This window comes from Desmodus rotundus, chromosome 2, assembly GCF_022682495.2.
Source record: "Desmodus rotundus isolate HL8 chromosome 2, HLdesRot8A.1, whole genome shotgun sequence".
Lineage (NCBI taxonomy): Eukaryota > Metazoa > Chordata > Mammalia > Chiroptera > Phyllostomidae > Desmodus > Desmodus rotundus.
Window position 1 is genome coordinate 96,488,893 of NC_071388.1, and position 21,798 is coordinate 96,510,690.

At 39.6% G+C, this 21,798-nt stretch overlaps 1 protein-coding gene across 6 annotated transcripts in view; it reads right to left on the bottom strand.

Moving 5' to 3' along the window:
• IGSF11 (immunoglobulin superfamily member 11) overlaps positions 1-21,798 on the bottom strand; it is a 146,139-nt gene that overhangs the window by 45,944 nt on the left and 78,397 nt on the right. Inside the window, exons 1-2 of one of the 6 annotated variants that reach the window (XM_045186029.3) lie at positions 17,077-17,123; positions 9,970-10,050 (exon numbers count right to left, since the gene is read on the bottom strand). The exons of 4 other annotated variants lie outside the window; for them this stretch is intronic. The gene's annotated coding sequence lies outside the window, so the exon portion shown is untranslated. Of the gene's footprint in view, positions 1-9,969; positions 10,051-17,076; positions 17,124-21,798 lie in introns of those variants that run through there. One more of the 6 variants, XM_053918403.1, reaches the window with a different exon arrangement.

The window sequence follows — 21,798 nt, forward strand, 5'->3', positions numbered from 1 at the left end:
AAAGGCCCAGCATAGCCACAGCAATCCCAAGAAAGAAGTACAAGGCTGGAGGAATCACACCACCTAATATCAAACTATCCTACAAGGCCATAGAAATACAACCACCTGGTACTTGTGTAAAAACAGACACACAGATCAGTGAGTGGGACAGAATAGAGAGCCCAAAAATAAACCCACACCTTCATAGTCAATTAATATTCGACAGAGGAAGTAAGCACATACAATGGGCTAAAGATAGTTTATTCAATAAATGGTGCTGGGAAAATTGGACAGATATGTGCAGAAAAATGAGACTAGAGTACCTTCTTACACCACACACTAGCATAAATTCAAAATGGATCAAAGACTTAAATGTTAGAGCCAAAAAATGTAGAAGAAAACATGGGCGGCAAAATCTTGGACATTGCTCACAGAAATTTTTTTTATCAGATATCTCTCCCCAGACACTGGAAACAAAAGAAAAAATAAACAAATGGGACTTCATCAAACTAAAAAGTTTTGCACAGCAAAGGAAATCGTCAAAAAATAAAATGACAACCCACAAAATAGGAGAACATATTCACCAATACATCTGACAAGGGGTTAATATCTAATATTTCTAAAGTGCTTACAAAACTCAGTATCAAAAAACAAAGAACCCAATTAAAAAATGAGCAAAGGACCTGAATGGACACTTCTCCAAGAGGACATACGGATGGCCAATAGACATATGAAAAGATACTCAACATCACTAACCACCAGAGAAATGCAAATAGAAACCACAATGAGATATCACCTCATACCTATCAGAATGGTTATATCAATAAATCAAAAAACAACAAGTGCTGGTGAGGATGTGGAGAAAGGGAAACCCTTTTGCACTGTTGGTGGGAATGCAGAGTGGTGCAGCCCTTGTGGAAAGCAGTATGGAGATACCTCAAAAAATTAAAACTGGATCTGCCTTTTTACCCAGCAACCCCACTTCTGGGAAGGACCCAAAAACACTAATTCAAAAGAACATAAGCACCCCTATGTTCATCGCAGCATTATTTACAATTGCCAAGATATGGAAGCAGCCCAAGTGTCCATCAGTAGATGAGTGGATAAAACAACAACTATGGGACATTTACACAATGTAATTCTATTCAGCCATAAAAATGAAGAAAGTTTTACCCCTGGTAAGAGTATAGATGGACCCTAGAGAATATTATACTAAATGAAACAAGCCAGGCAGAACAAGACAAATACTGTACGATTTCACTCATATGTGGAATCTAATGAACAAACTGAACTAACAAGCAAAACAGAGACAGACTCATAGATGGAGAACAGATGACAGCTAGTGGAGAGGGGTTTAGTGGGTGGAGGGATTGAGCAAAAAAGGACTCATGGACATGGACAACAGTGTGGTGATTGCTAGGGGGAGGATGGTATAAGGGGACTGAATGGTAATGGAAAAAATATAATAAAGATTACATATTTAAAAAATAAAATAAAAATAAAAATTCAAACACATTTTTAAAAGTTGCAAGAGCTTTGATAAAAAGTGTAAAGCATCAAATATACAAATACGTACCAGAGCTATATGCAGCTGAAGCTGGTAATGTTAAATAGCTCTGTAGAAAAACCTACATAACTCAACAGCTATTTAAAAACTAAAAATAAAAGTACAGTCATGGTAAAAAATAAAAACATCTAGTCTAGATTATATAAGTGCTGCTAAGTATAATGTACTGTTAAAGCAAAGCACACCATTCAATAAAGGTTATACTATCACTGAAATGGTTAGAATAAGAAAGTTGCTACTGAACATTAGTAAAAAAGTGTACTATAACTTCTAGTACCAGCCACAAAAGACTAAATGATACCATAGTATCCCTCCCATTGGGTATAAATCACTATAAATTGAGCAACATATATGAAGCAATTGTTTTCAGAAGTTAAAACAAGCATACAGGACTGTAACAAGGTGAGATCCACGATCCTCCCAGCCTTCTGCCTGGAGGCTCATTCCAGACTTAATGTAGAGAGGTGGAATCAAAGCAGAGCATACAAAACTCACTAGGCTAAGAAGGAGAGATTCGTGTTTGGGGGTACTGAGTTGGATAGGATTCATGGAATAAGTTATCAGAGAGTGGACTGTAGAAAGAAAGAGCTCCAGATATCTATATTGAGTTCCCTTTAAGCCTTTGGCTAAAGACTTAGTCGCACATATGAAGGGCAAGACTTTACACAGCTCAACAGAGAAGAGCTACTGGGGAGCTGAAGACAGATACTACACAGGATCACGGGCTGGGAACCTATGAGAGTCTATTTCTAGATCTCAGTATCTAACGGCAAGTAGCATAAAACAGTAGCATAAAACAGGAGGGCAGTTGATTGCATCAAAAGTCTATGGACAACTTGTGGCCATTACAGGTGGTCCAGAGATTCTAGGAGGCATGAAAGGGGGTTGCTGAAGCCTCTAGTAAAAAATTGTTGGAGTGGGAGGAGGGGCACTAATGGGAGAACCACTCTATTGCAATTTGGACAGACTCTAGAACCTTCTGTTGTAGGATTCTGATTTGCAAGTAATAGCATAAATTGGCTTAAGTAAGGTTCGTTAATGAAATATGTTGTCTCCAAAACCCAAAATGACCTGAAAGAGGTTAAGACTGTTTTAACATTTGTGGGTATTTAAAGGGCCAATAGCTTTGTTTTCTTTCTTCTTTTTATTTTTTTAAACAGTGATATTTTATATAAAAAGTCGTAAAATTATGATCATCCTTATCTGTTTACTTAGACCCATGTTACTAGTCCTTGCTGATCTTGGTGTTTTTTAAGTTTCATTTTCAATTGCCGTTCACACTCAGCATGAGTCTGCACGGGTTTCAGGTGCACAGCATATGTACGTTTACACGATGGAATACGATGCAATAGCTCTTTTTTGACAGTGTCATGGGATGAAGCAGCTCTCAACTTACCAAACAATTCTCAGGAATTTAATGAAAGCAAGCAGGGCCCTGCACTGTGTGGTGAAATGGCTCAAGCCCGTTGTATTAGTGTGTCCCGAACGGGTGTGTCAAATGAATCTCCCTGAAGGAGAATGTCACCAATGTGATGTCATACTTGTGCTTGTGGAGAACGGTGGGTGTGGTTAATACCTTGCCTGCAACGACTGCATGCAATCATGAGGCGTTCCAAGGACTGCTGAGTAGCGGTGTATTTTATCCCTGCAAAGATGAAGGCAAACTGCAACTGAAAAGCTGCTGAAATAGGCTCTGAACAGAACATTTTAGCCAAATCCAATTGCAAAGTATTGCCAGTTGCTGATTAGATGAAGTCAGTAATTCTTTTTTTGTTTGTAGTTATTTAACATATTTTATTAATGTAGTAATTTCAATAATACTGAAAATGCAGCTTTAATGGGTACTATCATGGCATGAAAGCTATGGTAACCCACTCTGAGACACCACTCACTCTTTCAAGTTTAACAACAGGTCAAACTGTGCCGTTAAGTCGAGAAACAGTAGGAATAATCACCCCTGTGCTAAAACACCTTATGTATGGGTTTCAATTCTTGAAGGGTCTATTTTAATTGGCATTGGGCAATATTAACTATTTTAATCATGGGCTGGAGAGGAGGTCAAGGTTGTCCCATTTTTCCAAGCCAAGTTTAAGTGCCAAAGATGTGATTTAATTTACTACTCTTGGGTCAGGGCACTCATGCGAACTATGAGACATTTTAGGGCAATAAATCCTATGACTATGGGGAATTTGTTCTCTATTCGATATTTGGTAACTTCCCCATGAGTAGAGAGGGTATTCTATAAAAATTTAGCACAATCCCTATGTATGGGATTATTTTGTTTATGTATATTGGGATCCTCAGATATAATTGTAATATAAGACACAAATCAATTAAGACTGTGAAGGTGCACTTCAACAGGTGTTAAAGTTAATTCAGAACCTATGCTGCAGAAGTGCAAAAGTCAGTCAGTTCCTTTAAATCTTTTTGTTGTATAAATTCTCTTAATAAACTTTGATTTTCCAACTGGGTCAAATTGTAGACCTCTGATTCAGTATTTTGTTACCTACCTGTTTATCCAAGTATTTGTCTGTTGGGTTTTTTTTGGGGGGGGGGCGGTATTAGATATACTTCAGAAAGATTTTTCTCTACCCTGTTCATATTTATGTAAGTTGCTTTCTCCAGAGGGCCTCAAATAAGTATCATTAGAGTTAGGGGCCTTCCCCATGGCAATGATGGCTTTACTGGGTCAGCTTTGAGTTAACCCCTGTCTTGCCACAGAGTGCTATGGACATTTTTCTCTATAACCCTGAAATATTTGGATGCAGTTATACTAGTGCTTAAAAGAAAGTTTATAGCTCTAAAGGCTTGTATTAGAAAATTACATAATAAAACATAAAATTTATAACATTTATTATTGTTATAATCAAAATATTAAGGAACAATGTGTTCTTTAATTGATGAATCAGCAAAGATTATTTATTTCCCAAAAGTAAATAAATCCAATGCTTATAAGAAAAAATCAGCTATAACTTTGTATCTTAATGTAAAATTTTTGAAATATAACAGACATAAAGAAAAATACACACATCTCAAGGATACGCATCTGCATACTTCACTCTGGGGAAAGTAATGCATTCATTTTAATGTGAACATCTGAGATTAATTTACCGCTGAAAACTGGTTGCAGTCCTCAAACCCAAGGCTTGGAAAAAATTAGATTAGGCTAGGGAGGTGAGGGGACAGTTACCAATGCAATAACTTAATAAAGAGAGAAATATAAAGAATTAGCTCTATCTTTATTGAGTCAGGAATGAAAGCACAGATTTGTTCAGGAAAAATAGGTAATTCCCCATGACTCATATACAGTAGTTCCCCTTTGTCCGCAGGGATACATTCCAAGCCTTCCAGAGGATGCCTAATACCACAAATAGTACTGAACCCTACCTAAACTTGTTTTTCCTATACGCACATACCTTTTCACTTAAAGGAAGCACTTTATGGCTTCTTTTTGGCATATTCAAATTGCCAGCATCACTGCTCTTGCACTTTGGGGCCATTATTATGTAAAATAATTGGTTACTTGAACAGGAGCACTGCAATACTGTGAGATAGTATCTCAATCTGATAACCAAGGGCAGGGGCTACTAAGTGGCTCACAAGTGCAGAGCAAATACAGTGGAGATATGTTGGACGAAGGGCTGATTCACATTCCGGATGGATGGGGCAAGAAGGTGCAAGATTTCATCATGCTACTCAGAATAGTGCACAATTTAAAACTCGTAAACCATTTATTTCTGGAATTTTCTTTTGTATTTTTTTTTGTATTTTATTTTATTTTTTGAATTCCATTTAACATTTTTGGACCATGGTTGACCACAGGTAACAAAAACTGCAAAAGTAAAATGAGAGATAAGGGGGACGCCTGTAATACTTGATGCTACCAGCCCTTCCTAAAGAAACCACAGTGCACACACAGGCTCTCTCTGGACTCCATGCTTTCTCTGTTTAAGAAGTAACACACAGACTCTACCATAAATGACAGTAGAGATACAACCCTTCCCAATAACATAAACAGCCCTAAGGGATATAAATATGTTATATCCCACCACCAGCTCATCTTCCTACAGTTGAGGGAATTTTTAAAATATTCTATTTATTTATTTTTAGAGAGAGGGGAAGGGAGGGAGAAAGAGAAGAAGGGAAGCGCCAATGTGTAAGAGAAACATCAACTGGTTGCCTCTTGCACGCCCCCAACCTGGAACCTGGCCCACAACCCAGGCATGTGCCCTGACCAGGAATCCACCCAGTGACCCCTCAGCTTGCAGGATGATGCCCAACTCACTGAGCCACACAAGTCAGAGCTAAAGTTGAGTTTTAATATAGTAAAAATTCTTCAAACCATCATTAAGTGATTAAAACTGTGCTATTGCCCATTATACATAATAAAACATTATTCCAACAGCAGATATCGATTGCCACAATGAGATACTGCATTATTATGTCACAGTAAAAAAACCCGCTAGGCAATATGCATTTTATATATTTTCCAGAGAGTATCTACAGGGTATAAAGTTTGTCACTGATGTGCTTTTCTCAGTGGGGGAAAATACACACATGCACGCACATATGGACCCCAACTCAATTTTCACTTCATGCCTGGGAAGGCACTAAAAATAGACCCACCCTCTGAAGTTCAGTGGGGGAAAACCACGTTTTCTATTCCTTTATGGAACTTTCTCTTCAAACTGGAGGTTCACCTGGCACCAGGGGCCTACAGTCACCAAACAAAGAGCTTTTTAAAAAATACTTCAAAACAAATGTATAAACTGCTGCTACAGAGTGAATGAAAAGCTGCAGTGTGAGACCAAGCAGGAAACAATGCTTCCCAGTCCCCCACTACTGTGTAGCTGGTCCACCGCCTCTGCTCTGGCCATTTCCCACTGAGGTACAAGATTTGGTAGATAGTAATGAGTGCATATTTTTCTAACCCATCAGATCAGCTCTATCCACAGAGCATTCCCTAAAAATGAAAATGTTCCATATCTGCACTATCCAATATGGTAGCCTCTAGCCACAAGTGGCTATGGAGCATCTGAATGGTGTCTAGTGTGACTAAGGAATTGAATTTTAACTTCAATTAATTTAAATTTAGTTATCCACATGTGGCTAATAGCTAGCCTAGTAGGTAGCAGTTTTAGACTGTCTTTTTTTTAATATATCTATTGATTATGCTATTACAGTTGTCCCATTCCCCCCCTCACTCCACTCCATCCTGCCCACCCCCTCCCTCCCACATTCCCCCCCTATAGTTCATGTACATGGGTCATACTTATTAAGTTCTTTGGCTTCTACATTTCCTACACTATTCTTACCCTTCCCCTGTCTATTTTCCACCTATCATCTATGCTACTTATTCTCTGTACCTTTCCCCCCCTCTCCCCCTCCCTCTCCCCTATTGACAATCCTCCATGTGATCTCCATCTCTATGGTTCTGTTCCTGTTCTAGTTGTTTGCCTAGTTTGCTCTTGTTTTTGTTTTAGGTGTGGTCATTAATAAGTGTGAGTTTGCTGTCATTTTTACTGTTCATATTTTGATCTTCTTCTTTTTCCTAGATAAGTCCCTTTAACATTTCATATAGTAAAGGCTTGGTGATGATGAACTCCTTTAACTTGACCTTGTCTGAGAAACACTTTACCTGCCCTTCCATTTTCAACGATAGCTTTCCTGAATAGAGTAATCTTGGATGTAGGTCCTTGCCTTTCATGACTTCGAATACTTCTTGCCAGCCCCTTCTTGCTCGTAAGATTTCTTTTGAGAAATCAGCTGATTTCTCTCTTATGGAAACTTCTTTGTAGGTAACTGTGTCCTTTTCTCTTGCTGCTTCTAAGATTCTCTCTTTATCTTTAATCTTGGGTAATGTAAGTATGATGTGGCTTGGTGTGCTCCTCCTTGGGTCCAGCTTCTTTGGGACTCTCTGAGCTTCCTGGACTTCCCGGAAGTCTATTTCCTTTGCCAGATTAGGGAAGTTCTCCTTCATTATTTGTTCAAATAAGTTTTCAATTTTTTGTTCTTCCTCTTCTCCTTCTGGTACCCCTATAATTCAGATGTTGGAACATTTCAAGATGTTCTGGAGGTTCCTAAGCCTCTCCTCATTTTTCCAAATTCTTGTTTCTTCATTCTTTTCTGGTTGGATGTTTCTTTCTTCCTTCTGGTCCACACCATTGATGTGAATCCCAGTTTCCTTCGCCTCTCTATTGGTTCCCTGTACATTTTCCTTTGTTTCTCTTAGCATAGGCTTCATTTTTTCATCTGGTTTTCGAACAGATTCAACCAATTCTGTGAGCGTCTTGATAACCAGTGTTTTGAACTGTGCATCCGGTAGGTTGGCTATCTCTTCCTCGCTTACTTATATTTTTTCTGGAGCTTTGAAGTGTTCTGTCATTTGGGCCATTTTTTTTTTTTTTTTGTCTTGGAGCCTCTGTTACTTTAAGGGGTGGAGCCTTAGGTGTTCCCCGGGGCGGGGTAACACTGGTCTCTGGGCTGTGACGCTATACGTGGGGGAGGGGCCAAGAGGGAGCAATGGCGCCCGCTCCACTCTCCACCGGATTTCAGCCACTCCCTCGGCTACCCACAATCAAATTGGGCTCCTCTGGTGCTCGTTTCCGAGTGGGTGAGCTTGTGCACACTCTAGGCCCCTGTGGGTCTCTCCAAGGATCTCTCCTGTGAGGCTGAGAGTCTCTCCTGCTGCCGCCCCAACCCCCATGGGCATTTTCAATCAGAGGTTTGAGGCTTTATTTCCCCGGGCTGGAGCCCTGGGTTGCACGGTCTGCTTCACTCCCCGCCGTTTGTCCCCGTTTATCTGTGCGCGAGTGTGGGGCCTCGGGGTGCTATCCGCCACTCTGCCTGCCCTGTTCTCTGCCACTCTGAGTCCGGCCCTCTCGGTTTATCTGCGTGAATGTGGAGCCCCAGGGTCTGCTAGTGGTCAGACTGCCTGCCCCGTTCGTCCCACACTCCACCAGTCTCCGTCCCGCCAGGGCCAAGCAAGTCCTCTCCACCCTGGTGCCCGTCTCCGCCCCTCCTACCAGTCTGGATGAATGTTTATTTTTTATTTCCTTGATGTCAGACTTCCTTGCCTTTGGATTTTCTGTCAGTTCTGGTTGTGCGAGGAGGCGCAGTGTGTCTACCTATGCCATCTTGGTTCTCGACTCTTTGTCTTTTTATACAGCCAAATTATCATGCATGTATCTCCCATACCAGGGATTGTAAACTTGTAATCATGGACAATCTTGGCTGACAGATTAACTGATCACAGTAGTTTTTGCTTTTAATGTAAATCAAATACTTTTATATAGGGCAATACCTAGTTGGCCACTAATAGCTAACATTTCTTGATTCCAAGTTCTTTACACGTATCAACTCAGTCTCTCCAACACTTATTATGTAAGATAGGTACTTGTATTATATGCTATTATCTCTATTTTAAAAATAAGTGAGACAGAGGTATTAGGTAATTTACCAATTTATTGCCAATAAATGACAGAGCCACATACTGAATACAAGAAGTCCGATACCAGGGTCCTCATCTGCCCTTAACCATCATGCTCTCCACTTCTCGCAGGCACCCTTGTTTCTTTTAATGTTCGCTTATTTCACTAGCAACCTATTTCAAACATAATTTTTTCAATGTAATTACCAGTCCCCACTTAACCCTTGTTTTGAGCAACGAAAGTAATTTCTACTTGGAAACAGCAGCCGACTGCTGACAGGAGGCCTTGGTGGAAAGTGCCTCATCTACAGGCTAAAGTAAAGGAACAGCTGGTTTTGTTATCAACTGGAGCTGGGTCTGGTAACCTCCAAGAAAGGATATCATCCTCCAAATTTCTTTATCTTTCCTACTTTCCCTGGGCTACTGGGCCTGTTATGTATTTCCAGTGTGATTAGGAGGACATTAGCACAACAAGCTAGGTTTTCAGCACCTGCTGAAAGACTAGCCCTCCTCCTAGACAAGCCCTCAGGGCTATGCCGACAGCCCTCCTCCTAGAATCAAAGGGGCTAAGATCCACAAGTGAAATTCAAAAGAAAACAGAAATCCTAAATTTAACACCACTTATTCTGCAATCACTTGCAAATCACCTCTTTTCTTGATTTTAATCTTTTCTTGATTTCTCAGAATCATTGCCCCACACAAAGTTCTCTGTAATAGTTCACAGAAGATCAGACTTTTAAAATTAAAAGTTCACTAAAAGGAAGGTTAAAGTTCACAATTAACCTTGCCATGATGACTAATGCATTGTTGTTCTTTTATTAAGGAAGAGAAACAAATCAGAGTTGACAAATGAGACAGACAAGTGACCAGAATCCAGAAAGCATCGTAATTAGCATCACTGTGACCTCCATTCCTGCTTTAGAAGGGAAAGCAAGGGGGAATGTAGGCATATTTTGTGACTAAATTTGGTAGTTTAATTCTTCCCTTTCCTTACCTTATCACAACGTACTCAGAGATGACGTATACGAGGACTATAGCCAGGAATCTTGTAGCCATGCATGTCATTAGTCTCCAACTTTCCCCAGTGAGAAAAAAAATGATAAGAAACAAGATAAAAAAATACTGCAAAGGGATATGTGCATTTTCACTACAGTAACATCAAGAAATATAAACGTTGCATCATGTAAATGTACCTGTGGACAAAAAAAAGAAATACAAACACTGCATAGTTATGATTGCCTCTGCCACTGGAATGAATTTTTTAAATTAAGAATGCTAAATTTAATTGCAGTGAGTAAAATTGGAGTTAATGCCAAGGTCAGCCAGTGACTAGAAGAATTAATAAGTCTATTTTATAATACATGTTATTAAATACTTAATTATCATAAAAGGCATTATTACAATAATAAAATGAAACGTGTAGATGAACAGAATAGATATTTAGTAGGGCAAGTGTAGTCCTTAGCCTTGAGTTAATCGTTTTGGAGAACACCAGGCAGCAAATGAGATTCTCTGCATTAACAGAAGTCATCACCCTGTTTCATAGCTCCAGGACAAAGTCCGCCCCCACAGTAACTTCCATCTGCTGAGTGCTGTACACTCCACAGGCATCTGAACAGTATGTCTGAGGGAGAAGACTGCTTTACCAGTAAGTGAAGGTGGACCCACACCAGATGCACTGGATGTCAGAGACTGGATTTTGGTGGTTCTGTATGGATTAGGCAAGAAATACAAAAATACTACCTGCTCTCCAATATGTATGGAAGATTTTTCTTTAAACAGGGAAACAATTTTGATGTTCCCTACCATGAATTGTAGGCCACAGGGCTCTGCTTAGAGAAGATCCAAGCCCCTATGCAAGATTCCTAATTCAGATTGCATATGCTACTGGATATCAGTAAAGGAGACTGACATAGTTGACTCAAAAAAGAAAAACTGTGGATACCCTGGAGACCTGGAAAGACAGGAAGAAAAACTAAACAGCAAAAAGGTAGTACCATACTCTAAACAGAACAACAAAAATGACTTCCTTAAAGAAACAGGTCAAGAGTTACTCCTGGTGACACAAAGGTGAGGAATAACATCCCAGGGTATTGTGACCACGCAAAAGAAGTGACTATGAAAGTCATTGTAAGCTGGTTGTCCTTGTTGAATTCATAGGAGAGAATTACTATTAATAGTATGAATATTCACCTCAAAGAAAACCAACAGACAGCAGGAGTTCTTTTTTAAAAAAATATGTTTTATTGATTATGCTATTACAGTTGTCCCATTTTTTTCTCCCCTTTATTCCCCTCTGCCCTGTATCCCCCCTCCCACAAGAATTCCCCCACCTTAGTTCATGTCCATGAGTTGTACATATAAGTTCTTTGGCTTCTCCATTTCCTATACTATTCTTAACCTCCCCCTGTCTGTTTTATACCTACCATTTATGCTTCTTATTCCCTGTACCTTTTCCCTATTCTCGCCCCGCCACCTCCCCACTGATAACCCTCCATGTGATCTCCATTTCTGTGAGTCTATTCCTATTCTAGTTGTTTGCTTAGTTCATTTTTGTTTTTGTTTTTTAGGTTCAGTTGTTGATAGTTGTGAGTTTGTTGTCATTTTACTGTTCATATTTTTGATCTTCTTCTTTTTCCTAGATAAGTCCCTTTAACATTTCATATAATAAGGGCTTGGTGATGATGAACTCCTTTAACTTGACCTTGTCTGAGAAACACTTTACCTGCCCTTCCATTCTCAATGATAGCTTTCCTGAATAGAGTAATCTTGGATGTAGGTCCTTGCCTTTCATGACTTCGAATACTTCTTGCCACCCCGTCTTGCTTGTAAGATTTCTTTTGAGAAATCAGCTGATTTCTCTCTTATGGAAACTTCTTTGTAGGTAACTGTGTCCTTTTCTCTTGCTGCTTCTAAGATTCTCTCTTTATCTTTAATCTTGGGTAATGTAATTATGATGTGGCTTGGTGTGTTCCTCCTTGGGTCCAGCTTCTTTGGGACTCTCTGAGCTTCCTGGACTTCCTGGAAGTGTATTTCCTTTGCCAGATTAGGGAAGTTCTTCTTCATTATTTGCTCAAGTACGTTTTCAATGTTTTGTTCTTTCTCTTCTTCTGGTACCCCTATAATTCGGATGTTGGAACGTTTCAAGATGTCCTGGAGGTTCCTAAGCCTCTCCTCATTTTTTTGAATTCTTGTTTCTTCATTCTTTTCTGGTTGGATGTTTGTTTCTTCCTTCTGCTTCACACTGTTGATTTGAGTTCCAGTTTCCTTTGCATCACTATTGGTTCCCTGTACATTTTCCTTTGTTTCTCTTAGCATAGCCTTCAGTTTTTCATCTAGTTTGCAATCAAATTCAACCACTTCTGTGAGCTTCCTGATTACCAGTGTTTTGAACTGTGCATCTGATAGGTTGGCTATTTGTTCACTGTTGAGTTGTATTTTTTCTGGAGCTTTAATCTGTTCTACAATTTGGGCCATTTTTTTGTCTTGGCATGCCTGTAGCATAAAGGGGCAGAGCCTTAGGTGTTCACCAGGGTGGGGTAACACTAGGAGCTTTACTGTGCTGCTGTATGTGGGGGAGGGGTCTGATAGGGAGCACTGGCGCTTGCTCCACTCTCTGCGGGTTTTCAGTCACTCCCTCTGCTACCCACAATGAAATTGGGTCCTTCTGGTGCTGCTTCCCCAGTGGGTGGGTTTGTGTCCATTCTAGGCCCCTGTGGGTCTCTCCAATGAACTCTCCTGTGAGGCTGGGAGTTTCTCCCACTGCCGCCTCAACCCCCACAGGTGTTTTCAGTGAGTGGTTTGAGGCTTTATTTCCCCACACTGGAACTCTGGGTTTCACAGTCTGTCACTCAGTCCACCAGCTGCTGCCTCTCCAGCCAGCTGCAGCTTTGCCCTCCCCGCTGCACAACCCACCACCTTGCTGAGTCTGCCAGCCACTTCCTTGCCGAGAGTCCTCTCCTCCCCCACTGCCAGTCTCTGCCCCTCCTACCTGTCTGGATGAATGTTTCTTCTTTATCTCCTTGGTTGTCGGACTTCCATACAGTTCGATTTTCTGTCAGTTCTGATTGTTTTTTGTTTTTAAATGGTTGTCGTCCTTCTTTCGGTTGTGCAAGGAGGCACAGTGTGTCTATCTATGCCTCCATCTTGGCTTGAAGTCCTCTAAGTCAATTTATTAAAGAACCTGCAAACCAACTCCACCAGATTTGGCAACAGGGAGGTCTTTGTTGGTCTTCACAGAAGCAGTTCCCAAAGGGCAGTAGACCTGGCCACTTGGCTGAAACACAGGACTGTAGAATTAGAAGCCCGCATTCCCAACCCTAGATGAGCCAGAGTGGGATTTGCTGGGCTTCAGTGACCTACCGAATGAAGTCCCTGAACCATACTCATCAGGATTATTTGAGACTCTTGTTTAAAATTTCTGATTCAAGGGCTCTATATCAAACATTTGAATCACAACCTCAGGAGGTAAAAACTCAAGACTAGGTATCTTTAATAATTTCCTCAGGTAACTCCAGTGAGGACCACTGGACTATATGCTGTCTCTGGTCCATTCTACCTCTAACATTCTGTAGTTCAATAGTTTGTCTGAAAATAGGATGTTAAAGCAATGATTACTGAAATGTACCGAAAAGTCAGAAATTAGCTGATAAACAAACAATAATCAGAAATACTCTGGGCAGAAATAATACTTTTGAATTAATTTACATCAATTCATTTCTATTATGTGGTACCATCATTCTAATGAGGGTTGTGGAAAAGCTATAGCTGTGGAGCTATAAGTTCATGGGCAGCTAGGAGACCCATGGAGATAAGAGTTGTGGACCAGTGAACTATGTAAAACAAGAATGAAAAAGAAAATGTTCTGCTTGGTGGTAATGAGGTGCTAAAAATAAGCCATGAAAACTAAAAGCTCCAGATTCCAGATAGTAAGCTAAGATTACTATTGTTAGATACAGTAAAAAGATATTCAGTGTTATTCTCTTTCTTTTGGTTTGGGAAAGACACTGTTTATACACACACACACACACATATATAAACAGAAAGTCAATATTTTTATCTATATGTAAAGACAGAGAATGGGGTTTTTTCCCCTTAGGGAGGCTACAATTTTAATTAATATTCCCTAATTGGTATTGACTTTAATTGACTGGTGACAGTCTTATGATGGGCCTCTCTGCCAAGCTTCCTGGGTCAGGAGCACAATGAGCTCCATTGTGCACAGAAGCCTTTTGTGTCCAGTGGTCTTCAACTAGGCAACACTTCTTTAGGTCTCAGAATACTGGAGCCAGAAAGATCCTTGAGAAGCCATCTAATTCAGCCTTCCACACATTGTTTTCTAAAAATCATTGCAACACCTCCCCAGCCCTACATTTAGGTCTAAACAAAGTATCTTCTCATTTCTCTCTAGTTCCTCCAGTTATTTCCTCTTGATGCATCTGTAGCACTCTATACATTAGATTTACCTTGGGAAAGATCGTTGTGGGGTATCATTACATTATGGGGTTGCATATTTGCTCTGCAGATTCTTTTTTTTAAAATACTTTTGATTTTTATTGTTCAAGTACAGTTTTCTGCCTTTTCCCCCCACCCTTCTCCACCTCCCTCCCCTGTTTCCAGCTCCCCCCACCCTTGTTATTGTCCATGTGTCCTTTATAGTTGTTCTTGTAAACCCTTCATCATAATGGGGGAAAACCCTTTTCCTCCACTATACCCTCCCCTCTCCCTTCTGGTTACTGTCAGCTTGTTCCCAATTTCAATGTCTTTGGTTATATTTTGCTTGCTTGGTTGTTGTGTTAATTAGGTTCCAGTTAAAGGTGAGATCATATGGTATTTGTCTTTCACTGCCTAGCTTATTTCACTTAGCATAATGCTCTCCAGTTCCATCCATGCTGTTGCAAAGGGTAGGAGCTCCTTCTTTCTTTCTGCTGCGTAGAATTCCATTGTGTAAATGTACCATAGTTTTTTGATCCATTCATTCACTGATGGGCACTTAGGTTGCTTCCAGCACTTGGCTATTGTAAATTGTGCTAAGAACATTGGGGTGCATAGGTTCTTTTGGATTGGTGTTTCAGATTCTTAAATAAAATAGCAAGTAAGTAGAAAACAAGTCCAAAAGTCACATGAGTTATATCTATGATTGTATATTAACCACAGTGTTTCAAAGACAGTTAACAGACATACAGATACTGAGTGCAAGTCAGAGAGAATGGGCTGAAAAATGGGCAGAACTAAAGAGGAAAGGAAGGGGGTCGGGGGAAGAAACTTCCCACCAGTATGTCACAGAATGAGAATAGGGTTTGAAACCTGTAGCTCAAGGTAAGTACACACATTACTGCAAATACATAAGTTACTTGCATGAAGAAGGCATGGCAAGGGGAGAAAATACAAATGGAAAGAAAACATTTTATACTTTTAATAAACTAGGTATCAGGGGGTTTTTTTAAGACTCAGTATATGAGCTCTTTCATAGGCAATGCAACCTATTTTAACTCCAAATAAAATCACTTCCAAACCATCTCACACAAATAAAAATTTTATCTAATTTATGAGGGTTTGTAGAAGACATTACACAAACTCATTCTTGTGTTTGCAATTCTTATAGAAAACATCTCTTTATAGTATACCCAAATCTATCATACTGGAGCTTGAAGCCTGTATCTACTTTGTCTTCCAAATTAATCTCAAAACTAGCTTCAGAATAGTTTTTATAGTTCAGATTGAAAAAATGTCCCTTGAAATTTTTTCCAGACCAATAAACCCAATTTGTCATGAAGTTTTAATTAATTCTTTTTACAAATTTCCATGTACACTATATATACACAAATAATTTCCCCTCTTTTCAGAAAGGTCATGTGCCTTGCCCAGAGTTGACAATTCAAGGTCTAATCCACAACCAGATCTTAGATGCAAGTCCCATATCTTTTTTTCAGGCCATAGAATCATTTGAAAATCTGATGAAACTCATGGGTCAATCATCTTCCCAGAAGAGCATACATATAAATACATTTTGGCATACAATTTCAGAGAATGTAGATAACCCAGATCAGGGGCCTCCAACTTAGATGAATAAGTATATCTTCTAAGGGACCATATTCAAGTTCAACAGTGTCACACAAGACACCCCAAAGAGATCCCGCAGGGCCCCCTTCAGTAGCTCCATTTGTGACATAAAAATGAGTATAAGAAAAGAAAACAAGGCAAAGGTAAAAGAAAAGAAAAAGAAAATTAACTTGAGCATCTGTGTCATAAATTGCTAAATAAAAGAGCTTTTCTCTCTCCTAATTTCCACTTCATTGCTTCCTTTTTGACTCAAAAATGAATTGAAGTTACTAATCAGAGTAATCTTATACCAGATATAGTTAAAAGGAAAAAAAAGTACTTTCCTGTAGAAGTGATTACAATTCTTGAGGAAAAAATAGTTCTAAATTATCAGAGATCATAATAAATGTGGTGGTGTTTTCAAATGCGATGTCTATGTTGGCTGCAAAGAAAATCTAAACATTTACTAAATAATTTTTAAGAGAAAGAAAGAATATACCCAAAATTTAGAAGATGTGACCTCGAGATGTTAAAGCATCATAGGTACCTTTAATTTTCTTCTTCATACTTTCCTATACCTATGAAAATTCCCGAAAAATGTATAGTATGTTTAAAATTTGGGAAGCATCTATTAAATATAAATCTAATCTATAAATTTATATAGACTGCAATAGCAATCTATATTGCTACTGCATAGCAATGTGTGTCACTTTAGAGAAATGAAGGAAAGATGAGGAAAGCCCCATTTGTTTTATTCTCAGTAGCTGGGTGGATGAGTTCCCAGGGTAGAACATTCATAGTGTTCAGAAAAGACATATGAGAAGATTAAAAAGGGTAAAAAAGAGGTGGCCACAGAAAGGAGAATAAAATAAATAAAGAAGAATTACAGGGATGGAACTGCAGTCGTAGCAGTTTAAAGTAGTGTGATAAAAATGTAATTAGAACCCATTTTGGTGCACAAAAATACTGTCTTTTTTTCTATACAAAATGCATGAGTAATACAAAACCAATTGTGAGGTATACCCCTGCCTTGATAAATTTTGCCTTGCCACACACTCACCACCCCCATGTGCAGAGCTCATCAGAGTCCTCACCAAACAATGCCTCCATACTGCATCTGACTGCTGGTCCCCAGCATCCGTGCATGGATTGCAGGCGTTCTCCCACCCATCCTGATTCTGGGGATTCACCTGCATGTCATCAACCTGGGTAGTAGCCAAAGCAGGATGACTCTTCCACCCCTTGATCACGTGCAGTCCTGCAGGAGGGCGATACAGTGAGCTTCCCATGCTGTGGCCCGCTGTGTGCCAAGGGACCCTGTGAATGACCATGGTCTGGCCACTGAATCCAAGCTGATGCAGAAATGGCACCGCTAAGGCTTTTCACACAACTACTGATGAGGAAACAACTCAGAAGGACTAAATATTCTATCCAAAGTCAGATGTCTATTTGTAGCAGAGGAGGGGTGTTAAAAGGCCCTGATTTAAAATTGCTTTCCTCAACAGCACAGCTCCTCTACAAGCTTGAATGAGTTATTGGTTTATCTTAATTATATACTACACAAGTTGTGGTGAGTCTACAAAAAGACTTTTAATCTTTCCATTTATTTTCCATTTCTTTTTCAGGTCAACAATGTGCTTACTAGGGAGCAATATGAAAAAGAAAGCCTTCATGTCCACATCATGCCTCTCCAATGACATGCATAAGGATTTCCAGGCCCAGGTTAGTACAAAAGCAGCATTAAGTATGTTGAAGATTAAATATTTATCCCCCCAAAAAAAGTCAGATTACACTAATAAGGGCCAAATTTAGATCTAATTTTTAGAGTCAAAGCCAGGCCAGTACTCTTTCCCCTTTGTCTGATTTCCATTCCCAAGCCACCTTCAGAAAGCCCAGGGCTCTGCCTGCACAGAGGGTGGTAACACAGCTCCACATCTAAAAGAGACAATGGCTCTCACCAACATCTATAATTCTACCCAACAGGTAAGCTGAGGAAGAGAAAGGGGGAAAAAAAGAGACAGACACACTTTCCAAAGTTACCTCAGAAGACTGAAGGAGGGCTCCAACAACCATATTGCTATACTCTCAGTGAGATATCACAAGCTCTGCAGGTTACTAAACATATGGGGATGCTAAATAAACTGAGTTTCAAGAATTAATGCCAAAGTATTAAACCAAAAGACAAATGAATATGAAATATCTCAAGTAAATGTCCAGATAGCCCACTTATTATCTGAAAATAAAGTTTATAAAAGCCATTGATCATACTATGATTGATGTGTTAAATCTCTCCTCCAGTCTTTTCGCTGCATTCTCTATTGAGTTACATACAACTTTACAAAAATTTGCTATTCCAAAACAATTCCACTTTCCACAGCTATTTGCCAGTCATGAACCCAAGACTTTTCTCTTAATTATTAAACAGAAGCAATTCTAAATGAAGCTGCCCCCACCTCCTGCCACTCTTCCCCTCAGTCGCTGTGCCACGTGCTCAGCCTTCAAGTCCTCCAACAACCTCAGCCATTTCCAGCTTTAAGACAACAGCTTCTTCCTCAGTTCTTTTACTCTCTAATTCCTGTTTACTTGTCAGGTGTCAGCTTAGACATCACCTCCTTAAAGAAGGCTTCTCCCCCTCTCTGATGCATTCTTTCCACAGTACCCTGTGCTTTTTTTCTTCTCAGCATTTACTGAAGTACATTAAATAAATGAATAAGCAAGCAAGTGAATAAATGTATTATTCCTACTTTCTCTTTGTAGAAGCAACTATTTCAATTTATTTTATTTTTTATTATGCACTGGCAAGCAGTGACACTGAATGAGGCAGGGATTCTTCCCAAAGTTAATGCATGTTCTTCCTCACTTTCACAGTACAGACACACACTCCAATGACCTTATGACACGCAGGCTAGTCTGAAAGCACGCATGTGGGTGTATGCATATATTGAATATACTCATATGTATAATTTTTTAGAGCTTTTACCAAAAAATTCAAATTATTTGTAAGGGGTCATTTGAGGATTCAAAAATATTACATGCACTATGACTCTGTCCCTGGGACTGGGAAAACTGAAGCAGTGTTGGGGAGGCTAGGGAAGGGGAGCAGGATAACATCTCTGTGTGCCAAAGCATCTCAGATTTCTGCTCCTTCCTTCCCCAGGTCTTCTGCCTACTTTGGGCCTCCGGGGAACTACTATAGCCAGAGAAGTAATATAGGAAAAGGACATCTAGCCTGTCTAAAACCTAACAAAGGAGACCCTTCCATGAAGAAGCCCCTAATATTGAATAGAAGTGAGGTACAGAGCAGGGCAGGAAACCAGCTGAGTTTCTTTCAAGCAAACAAATGAAACACAGAACTAAAATCTGCAACAAAATTATTCTTTAGAGGTTGTGTCAAAAAGGAACTCTAATGTTGAATAATTTTTAATAATTTTTTAAAATATCAAACACAAAGAAATAGCTCTTTATCCTTCAACAACTTTGAGCAAGTAATAACTAAAGATATTAACTATGATGTCCATATTCCAAAGGCCTCTTCACCAGAGTACACAGCACTGCATTAAAAACAGACCACTTATTTAGCTACCCACTTAAGTGCCCCTTGAAAAGTGAACACCATCCAGCTTGTTAAAAATAGAGCAAATCAGCTTTGTCTTAACTGTCAGAGACATGCACAGTGCATCCACCCACTGCTTGCTTTTTTAATTTAACCACTAGAGTGGTAGTGATACAGAAATATATGAAGAACAAACAGAGAAAGATAAAACTCATCTCATTAGCAAAGTACTAGCAATGGCTTCTGCCCCATTAATTGATGAGTAATTTTTCATTATCTACTCTATGCCTACCATGTGCTAGCATTCAAGAGAATGCAAGACAAATGCGGGGGTGGGAGGGGCCCATATTCCTAATCAGAAAGCTTTTCATCTAGTTGGAGAAAAATAACTAATGGCCATAAGACAAAAATCAAGGAAACAAATAGCACTATGTAACTAAGTATGAAGTGGCACAGTAATTTTTTTTTAATCAAGACCATTATGAATTTGAAAATAAAGGTTTTCAAAAGGCAGCACAATCTGGGCTGAACTTTGAAAATGAATAGGATTTAGACTGGCAAAAAAAAAAAAAAGGAAAGGGCAGGCCCATTTCTGAATGTTAGGAGGAGAAATATAAGCCAAGAAAGAGCTGGGTGGGAAGCTGAAAGGTCGCCTGGCAGACATGAGGATAAGGGGGAGACTAAAATCAGAGGTTCAAGTGGGAGAACAGGGAAACAATGGAGTAGAACCAGACTGTGAAGAAGCTGGAAATCCACACCGGGTGTAACACACAGTCCTGGTAGATTCCCCCACGGGAAGCAGCAAGATTAGAGAGGCAGCACTGAATGGAACTAGTGTAAAAGGTACTGCTGCAAAGCACAAACGCAGGTGTACAAGAAGCTGGAGTTTATTTCTGTATAACTGAACTTAATTTGTTTTGAGGCCTCCATTCCACTGAACAGTAAAAACTAAATTTCAGTCAATTCGGGTAATCTCAGGTTTCCTCTTTCTCAGGGTGCATCCAACTTCCAGAGGATTACAAAATGCTAGATTTGGGGGGTATAGGGAGAGGAGGGGTGGAGGTCATTGCTTGCCTTTATCCCTGCAAACATCTGAAGCTCTCCCACGAGTAGGTCTACCCAGATCCTTCCTTCATCCTCGTCCCCCCACAAGCCTTCTGCAAGTCTGGCTACACCCATGCCCCTCCGGGCACACAGGAATCTCCTTGTTGCCACAGGAAACTGACAAAACTATCTCAGGTCCATCTAACTAGACAGCCCTCACAGCCATCTCTAGTATTCTCCAGCCATGCTGGCTGGGCTCAGGGGATCTCTATGCCACCACTCCGAGCTCTACTTTTAGGACAGAAAGAACTGATTTAGAATCTTCCAGATCAATTCCCTTTATGCCTGGAACTTGACTTCTAAAATTCAAAGTCAAGAACTTGATTCTTTTGTGGTACAGGATATGCTGTGTTTATCTTTTCCTTTAAAAAAATAAGTTGCAAGAAAACACTGAAAGTAAACTGTAATTGAAAAAAATAGGTAGTCACATACACACACACACACACACAAAGATTCAACCAGCCAAAAAAAAAAATTGCCAAACCAAAAAAAGGGAGGAGGGCTAAGTATACAGGAAACAACGAGGGAGGGGCACCAGTTCAGGTTTCAAACACTGCATCAAACTAGTCAGGAGGTGAAGAGGCACTTAACCAGAGGATCTTGGGGGATGGAAATAAATAGGTAAGTTTACAGATGTTAAAGGAAAAACTGACAAAAAAGTTTGACAAAAATAGAGGATACTGAGTAAGCGAGGAAATGTGATCAACCCAGGATTTCCAGCCGGTGAGAGTCATAGTATTACCCAGACTGAAGCCAGGTTAGAGAGGAAGAGGTTCTGAACTTGGTTCTGCATTATGTTCACATAGATTTTCCTCGTCCAAGGTGATGATTTAAAAACCAGCAAGAAGGATTTAAGTCTTATTCTAGGAGTTTGTACTGCTGAGGTGTTTCTCATTAATAGATCCATTACTATGGCTTTTAAATGCTATCAGATTTCAAATAGCTACAGTTATGAAAGAAAAAGCACAACTCATCTTTTAAAAAAGTTTTCAAAATCTTCAAACACTAAAATCTGTCTTCCCATGCACCTTTCTCTATAAATGATCTCTTCTTTTGTAGGAATAGGTACACAGATTTATTCTTTGAAAAATATATATTTAGCTAAAAAAAAAAGACCAAGATTAC